The sequence below is a fragment of the Medicago sativa genome, chromosome 4 (genome assembly GCF_051527215.1).
Source record: "Medicago sativa cultivar Bolivia chromosome 4, Bolivia_mono, whole genome shotgun sequence".
Classification (NCBI taxonomy): domain Eukaryota; kingdom Viridiplantae; phylum Streptophyta; class Magnoliopsida; order Fabales; family Fabaceae; genus Medicago; species Medicago sativa.
Window position 1 is genome coordinate 14,370,052 of NC_140752.1, and position 7,626 is coordinate 14,377,677.

The window sequence follows — 7,626 nt, forward strand, 5'->3', positions numbered from 1 at the left end:
TTTGTGAAGTTTTTTGCATGTTTTAATTCTAATTGTTTGGTTCATAATAATTGTGGCTTGTTGAATAATTTTGGAGTATTGTTTGGTGATTGATTTGGTGTTTTGGTGCTGGTTTGTGATATGTGATAATTGACTCCTTATATGACAAATTACTTGATTCTTTAACATGTAAATTAGTGCAAAATAGGCTTAATAAAATACCATGGTTTCTTGACTTGTCATTTTCTCATAACTCTCACATTGGGGCTGAACCTAGACCCTTTGAAAAATGCCAAAATGGAGAGTTATGTGTCTCTTGCATTTGCCTTGGAATTTTGGTGTTTTATTAAGTGCATTTTTGCTACTTTTTCTTGCATTTTTACCATGTTTTATGCTTTATTTCCTTGCCAATTTTTCTACTACCCTATGCCTATTATTACTAACCATTTGTTCATTGTTTCATACATCATGAGCATTCCATACTTCATCTCCTCCTTCACTTTAATCTCTTGCACTTTAATTCTTACCAAGAGTTAGAATGTAAAAAAAACTTAGGATTTTTTGTACTTTACTTTTTATGCAATTTTAAATTCTTGCAAGACCATAGCATGTATCTAGGCCAATGATGTAAAGGACAATGGACTCTAACGATGTACACCGACACAAGCACCGACACATGCACACACCTCACTTTAGATGTATGCTTAGGCTATGCATGTTTAGATGTATGTTTAGGATTGTATGTTTAGATGAATGCTTAGGATTTACACTTAGAAAAATCAATTTCCCAAAAATATGAACCAACATCACTCAAATCTTTTTCCTAATAAACTTTGGGGTCCAAATTCCCATTGATTTTCCCTTTCTTTTCTTAAGTAAAATCTTAATGAATTTTAATCATACTTTGACTTTCTTTTGCAAAATAACTAATTCAACCTCACAATTTCACGATCTTATGCCCTTGAGGCCTCTCTCTCTCATTCTTCAAAATTCTAATTTTCAAACTTAAAATCAACCAACAAAAACAAAAACCTTTTTTGGAAGAGAACTACGGTGGATTTGATCCCTTAAACGGGTACGTAGGCAAGGAATCAAAATTCCTTCAATTCAAATAAAATAAAAATTCAAACATTCTTCTCCCTCCAATTCTTCACTTAGTATACTCTTGGGCTTCGTATCATCTTTCAAAATAGCATTTAAAAATAAAGTGCGCGCGTAGAAAGTAAAGACGGTTCCTATAGGATACTATAGTCGTTATGGGTGCCTAACACCTTCCCGTAGCGAAAACAACTCCCGGACCTCGATTCTCAAGGGTTTTGCTTACTTTTTCCCTTCCCAAGAAAAAATAAGATATCACCGGTTAAAAATGTTCAAACGTAATCAATGTTTGACACCCGAAAACCAAGATAAAACAACAAGGTATTAAAAATTGTCAATTGGATAAGCTAATATTTGGTCAAGTGTACATGACTATAGACAAAAATTTGACATCTTAAATAGATTCTGTAAGAACAAAAGAAAGTTAAGGAATCAACAAAAAGGAAGCTTGAAGCATCTGAAGAGAAGTGCTCCTGAAGTGATGATGTCATCAGAAGTAAGTTCATCAGAAGCATCTCATTAGAAGCTGAAGATCACCAGAAACTGAAGTTCATCAGGAGATGCAAGACTTAAAGGTTTAAAGGCTGTTCAATGGATTTAATCTCGTCTAAGCATTGCAGAAAACTGGAAGAGTGAAGCAACGACTATTTTGAAAGGATTTGAAGGCATTGGATGTTTGTTCTTTAAAGAGCGTTGACAAAGAACAATTGTACGAAGTGTACAACCACTATCTCCACTACTCTGTTTTTGTCTCTGCTACAAGACAAGAAAAAAACAGCTCTGCCTGCAACGATGTTCCTTCACAACTGGAATGGATTTGAAATTGATCCTTCATAGGACAATAACCATATCAGGCAAAAGATCATTGGTGATTGATCAAAGCTTCAAATGACTCTATTTTGATGTGCTGGCAATTCACAACGTCTCTTTCACACCTCTATATAAAGGAGTGAAGACTTAGAGATTGGCAAGGACTCAACAACAATTTACAAGTGTCAAAACCCTGCTGAAATTGTTCTGCATTCAAAAGTTCACTTAGAATTTCTTTTTCAAAGTTCATATCTTAGAAAGTCTAGAGTCTTAAGAGTCTGTACCTGATTTGTATTGTGAACACCACTAATTGTATATCAAGTGTTCAACCTCAAACATTTTTCTTTGTAATTCTGTTTGAATAGAAGTCTCTTGCAGTTGTGCTTGAGCATTAGAAACCTCAAACATTATCAAGTGATGATGTCTCTCTCTGTTTTTATTCGCTGCAAGTTAGTCCTGAACATCACTTCAGAAGTAGAACTCTATCTTCTTCTGATCAATGTTTTCAGCTTAGGAGAAAACGAAGAAAAAGCTAACACAATTCAACCCTCTTCTTGTGTTTTTCTCACCTTATACCGTAGTCGTTAAGGGTGTTTAACACCTTCCCTTACCGAAACCAACCCCCGGATCCAAAGTCTCATAAGGGTTTTTAACTCACTTTTTCCCTTCCCACGAATAAAAGTTGAGAGTTCAAAGATTGAAGGTGTCGCGTCATTTTTCGGAGATCAAAGCTATTTGAATAGCTTTTGACTCATTTTTTATTTCACGACTTTGAAAAAAATTATTTAAATTGGGGGTCCGGGGGTTGGTTATATTTAGGGAAGGTACTAGCACCCTAAATATTCGTAGTACTCTACGAGAACCTTTTGGTTTTATTTAACGTTTTGTGCTTTAAACTTGCTTTGAAAGAAAATAATGAGATGTACATAAATGGTGAATAAAATAAAAAAAGAGTTGATTTTAATTTGATTTGAGAGGACGAATCCTTTGCCTACGTACTCGTGAAGGATCAAAATCACGTAGTTCGGGGTAGAAATTGTTTTTTGTTTGTTTTGTGTTTTTTCTTAATTTTTTGAAAAAAAAGTTTTAAAAGGAAAAGTCGTGGCAAGTAAGTTGGTTTGTGTTTTATAATTTAAGGAAAATAAACTCGAAGTATGATTAGATTGATTTGGAATTTGATTAAGAAAATAAAAAAAGAAAAAGGATCACTTGGTTTTGGAACCAAGGTTTATTGTGAAAATGTTTTGAGGTTTGGAATTAGAGATGAAGATTTAACTAACGGAGCGGTGAAAATAAATGGGCGTGGAATTATGGTGACGTTGGACCACCACAAACTCCCTAATAATAATGAGTAAGGCAATAAATAAAATGCACACACCCACACACACACATGCACACTATTTTTCATTTATATGTTACATCGGACCTATTTACATGCTAGATCTTGCAATATAAAATAAATGACGAAAAGATAAATAAAAAAAAACAGAATAATAAACCTAAACTGAAAGAAGATGTAGAAAGGAAAGATATTAAAATGCACAAGAGAATAAAAAAATGCATGAAAGAAGATGAAAATAGAAAGCAGAGGGGGGTGTAAACAGTAACATGGGGGGTGCAGGATTTAAAAAAGAAACTAGGCCTAAGGTGAAAGAAAACCGAACTGGGTCGGTTCATGGGTTGGGTCGGTTGGATACCTGGATCAGGTCATGGGTTTAAAGGAAAGGAAATGGGTCGTCTGATTGATCAGACGACCTTGATTTAATCGTGGGAGAAGGGTCAGAAGGCTGTTGATCAACAATCAAGGAGCAAAGGCGCGTGGGTGCATGGTAAGACAGTACACCCACGCGCATCGGATCAAGGGAGCCTATAAATAGGCTGTGAATAGTTTTTTAATTCATTTTCAACAAACACTTCTCTCTCTTCTTTCTTTTCCCTCACCGTCCTCTCTCTAAATGTTCTTCAACTCCGATGAGTTTTCCGCCGAGCCTTATGAAGGCCGCCGCGAAAACCCAGATTCTGGCGACGGTTGGCGGCGGCGACGCCGTATCGGAATCTGCAAATCCTTTTATTTTTTATTTTTTTGATCTACTCTACTTGTTTTCTTCTACTCTTTCCGATTTTAAGCTCACAATTTCTCAAATATGGACGAACAATCCTAGATCTAAAATAAAAGAGAAAGAGAACTACCTTCTGTTACAGCTTTGGTTCGGATTCTTGCAAGCAATTCAGGTCCGATTCGGTTCTGTAGTGGCTGTGACTCACGTGTAGCGTCGTTTGTGGATGGATCCGTTCTTGTGTTGTGCTTGAGTTGTTGAGTACGGTGCTGAAAGGGGTTTTGAGGAATTGTTTTTCTTTGTGTATTTGCGGCTGCGAGCTATTGTTGTGAATTAGGGTTTTCTCTGGTTTGCGTGATGCAGGTTTTGTGATATTTCTGTGTTGGGTGCTTGCGGCTTTAGGGTTTGGAATTTTTCTGTCTTCAATTGTGTGTTTGTAGGTTTGGATTTATAGCACTGGGTTTTGCTAAAAAAGGACATAACTTTGGGAGGAAGTATGCGTGTTGTTTTGATCTGGAAATAGTGTCGACATCCCTGGAATTGTGGCACAGCTGAGAAATTTTTTTGCCTTCACAGATGCAATTTTCGGACCCCCTTGAATTTATTTCTTGGACAGTTTTTGACATGGACAATAATAAAAAAACTAAAAGAAAAATATAACATTAAATAGAAAAGGTTAATTAAAAATGGAAATTAAAATTAAAATTAAAATTTGAAATTAAAAAAAAAAAAGAAAAATAAAAGATGAAAATTAATTAATTAAGACTAAAGGATGAAAATAAAATAAAAATTGAGAGAATAGGGCCAGACTCGGAACCAAAATATGAGGTATTTTAAAATACTTCTCTTCCGAAATTTTTACTGAAAAGTCAAAGAGTATTCCGGGTCAGAGGACATATGAATATGAGGTCTTAGGTCAAAAATTGGGGTATGACAGAAGGTTCAAGACCAATTAATGTTTTGATACCCGAAAATCACCGACTACAATTGGAGACGAGATTTGGCCGGTGGACCACATGAGAAATGCTTCCTTTGATTGTTGTTATTGTCGAGGTTTGTTTCTATGTCTATAAATAGTATTTCATTCTTCATTATTTTTCATTCCAATTCACTTTCTCTCCTTTTCATTCTTATTTCCTTCTGAGGGCGGTTATGATGTCATGGTATCATTGTTGGCTATTCATATTATCCCACATACTACTTTGCAATATTTATAAGGATATACCATGATGGTCAAAAGAAATCTTCGTGCCATTTTATGGGGTTGGTATGATGGACAAAAGGGGATTGTCTCCATCAGTATTCCCTTCAATTTGGATATGAGGCTGCTCCCATCTTCTCCGATTTAGTTGTTTTTTAATAATTTTATAGTAGTTCTCCGTAGTAATGATATTATAGGGTTTATTCAATGTATATTTGTATTTTATCTGACGATGATATTAATGTGAATGATTTATGAAATCCTATATTGAATTAATAAATTGTGTTCATTTAATAATTTTTATTGTCAATTTTAAATCATGTCATCTCTAAAATTGAATCAAGTCGAATCCACATACTTTTTTGTTCTAATACTAGGAAAATTACATTTCAGATTTTATAATCCAAAAAATATTAAAAATGCATCGATTATAAAATTTGAAGGGGGTAACATGGACAAAACAAAGGGCGTCCAAGAAAGGCGTAAGGTGGGAAAAAAATTCACTATTGTCTATTAGCACAATTGGCCTCGATCCACTTTGAAACATTTGTTAAGAAATTATGTAGATAAGAAAGTTGCTCAATAGACCCCTCTACTTTCCAAAAAAGCTCCTTTGTGGTCCTTACTCTCAATCACTCTAGTTCGGAAGTTAAGACCCGATCTGGCCTGAATTCCATTTAACCTTGGAATTAGGATCATATCAGGAATTAGGATCTAACCTGTCCTACTTCAGACTTTAACAAAATTTATAGTACCAAGTACATAGTTCATCAACCACTCATACTTTCAAGAAAAGTTAACAACACTCATAATCTAACAATAATATGCAGCAACCATAATTCAATAATAATACACCAAAGCTTACAATCCAACATAATTGGAGATAAAATGATAGAACAAATGTCACACAAGAAGAGAAATATAACGTAAACTGACAACATAAGCTAAAATTACAACACAATTTAACAAAACCAAATAAAAATACACTGTCACTTTTGACACTTGCAATTTGAATGAACCCACAAATACAACACTCCATCTTAAGACATCATCTAGAAAGACATGGAGTGTACATTTGAATCATCCTTAAGAAACTCTGGATGATGAACCAAAATACCTTTGTTGTTATCATCACATCTATGTGTGGGATTTTAACTGAAATATGAGATACGATTTAATTTTCACGAGCATCATGAAAAAATGGTTAAGTTGCCTTCTAACTCAACCAACTTGTTTTTTTTATTGTTGAAGGGAACTCAGCCAACTTCTTAATAGGGAATAAATGCAACATGAAAATAGGACTAGGTTACCTTAGAGAAATCGATAACACAAACACATTGGACCTTGGATAAAGATTGTATACAGTCCTGCACTCACAAGATTTGTGGTGTTTCGATTAAGATCAGACAATCTACGTTTCAAGCTAAAATTTTATTGTATCTATTAATTCTAAAATTGATATCAAAATCAAGATTGTCCAATCATAATCGAGTGTCCCCTATCATCCGACAACAAGACGACATGCAATTCAATTCCTTGGACTCACGATCAATTAAATAAGCCTCCAAATGCATGATTTTATCTCCGTAATAAAAATATCGATCTCAAAGGGACTTGTGATCATCAAGATTACCTTTTTCTCCTATGTATACAAATAAAAATTGTTTGAGCTTTGAAAGATTGATGAATGGTTTTGGTTGAAGGTTTTAACAATATAATAAAAATATATTAGAATTGTAGATTTTCATCAGAAGATAGAATTTACAATCTAAAGGCCCTATATTGCTACGCAAATTAATGATAGGAAAAATTTGTTTCACCTTATAGATCGAATATTTACCTTTTCTTTTCAACAAAGAATAATGTCTAAGGTTATGAATTATAATGTTATAATTATTAGATTCTTTTGAAAAGAATTGATTAATTGATTATAACTAAATGTTAACCAAGTTCAAACATCCATACTCATAATTTTTTATATGAGTATTTGGTCTTGTTATGTTTATATCAATTGCCACCTTGATGAGCTAAACTCAAATAATCATATGCCACAACTTTGAAAGCACTAAGATGAAATCTAGAAAACATAGCAACAAAGGCTTGATATATTTAGGAAAATATATCATTGTGACTTCCGTCCACAATCTCAAGATTTCATTGTAGAAAAAGAAAAGAAGAGAAAGCAATAGGTAAAAACTAAAATTCCCTCAAAAAAAAGAGAGTAAAAACTGAAATACTAATCACCTTATTACCTAGGTTTCGTTTCCAGCAAATGTGGATCCTCTTTGCTCATTAATTATATATGATACGCAACAGTGGAGTGATGACAATAGGTGAACAACGACGAACATATTTGCGAGAAAACCTCTCATAAACTGCTTCATCAATTAGACCACCTTCTTGATCAACAACTTGATTAGAAAACCTTTTCATAATTAGTTAACCTAACTGATTGAGTTCTTCTTTTGGTTGATCTTCTCA